The sequence below is a fragment of the Grammomys surdaster genome, unplaced genomic scaffold (genome assembly GCF_004785775.1).
Source record: "Grammomys surdaster isolate TR1022 unplaced genomic scaffold, NIH_TR_1.0 197, whole genome shotgun sequence".
Lineage (NCBI taxonomy): Eukaryota > Metazoa > Chordata > Mammalia > Rodentia > Muridae > Grammomys > Grammomys surdaster.
In genome coordinates, this window is record NW_021604642.1 from 2,381,509 (window position 1) to 2,382,918 (window position 1,410).

A 1,410-nucleotide genomic window follows, 5' to 3' on the forward strand; every position below is an offset into this window, starting at 1 on the left:
AGAGAGAGAGAGAGAGAGAGAGAGAGAGAGAGAGAGAGAGAGAGAGAAGTCTCAGAGAGGCATTACAGGGATGACAGTGACAATTCAGAGCCAGAACTTTCTGAATTCTCTTGCCATTCTATAGTTATTTTTCTCTTTTTTCTTTTTCTCCTTTTCTTCTTTCCCTCCCTCCCTCCCTCCCTCCCTCTCTCCCTTTCTTTCTTTTGCTTGATTTGTGTTAAGGATGATAGGTCATTGTAAGGGAGGAGAAAAAAACTGACAACACAGGAAGAGAAAGGAATCCCTCACTCTGGAATCTGGTTGATACTGGTCAGGTGGGAATGAGGAATTCCGGCGTAATTAACATTTGCTGTGAACATTGTCCACATAGAGACAAAATTTCTTTTAATACAGAATTATATATAATTCTTAAAATGTAAAAATAGCAAGAAACTTAGTTTAAGGACTAAGCATGTATAACCTGGAGCATGGTGTTACTCCTCTAGATACTTCCTGGGGACCACACAAGCAGGATCATTAATTTTTGTTGACAGTAAAGACCCCTCACTCGCTGCACTACCTTGTCCTGCAATTACTTTCTGCAGCAAAATCAAGGATCCAGCTATTCCTATGCGACATGTACATCTATAGAAACTTCAGGGGTGGGCAGAGCTGATTTTCTTGCAGGGTTATATATTTCTCTGAGGCCCAAAGGCAGAACTATACTTCTACCCTGGAAGCTAGCTACAGACTATTCATGTTTGTCAGCCCAGAAGCCAAAAACTATAAAAGACCTAGAAATCCTGGAATATTGAACATTCTTTTTCTGTTTTTCTATCTTATCCTTTTGCATTTGCCTTCCTAGTGTTTGCATAGGTAGGGGCACATGATAGTTTCCACTTCTCAGTGGTAGAGAGCTGAGAGAGCAAAGCCATGCAAACTCACAGCAACTCATCAGGAGTGGTAAAGTGGTTGTCCCAGGAAACAGCTGGGGTAAGGCAAGGCACTTCTCTGCACTGGGTTTGTAAAAACAAGAAGCTTTTTACTTTGCAAAGCCTGGGCGCTCTGTGTTGTTTGTGTGTGTGTAATAAATGTCTGCTCCCTTTGGACTTTAACGGAAGGTTTTGAGTGAATGTCCTTTGGTTATCGTCAGAGAAGAGAGAAGTCCAATTCTCCCTTTAGCCATAGCACCACATAGAGCAGGCCATCGCCAGGGGTCAGATGTGTCGATACCAGTGGTGAGATCAATGAATGACAGTTGTCAGTGAGGATGGGGTGTGAGAAAGGGCTGGAGAGTCTCAACCTACTGTCCTACCTCTGCTTAAAAGTCTCCCTTTGACCTTATTCTCTTTCCAAACCTTGAAGGGCTCCTTGTTTTGTTTTTAATATGGAAGGCCATTCACTTCCTCTGTGGAATGTATGCCCAGAACT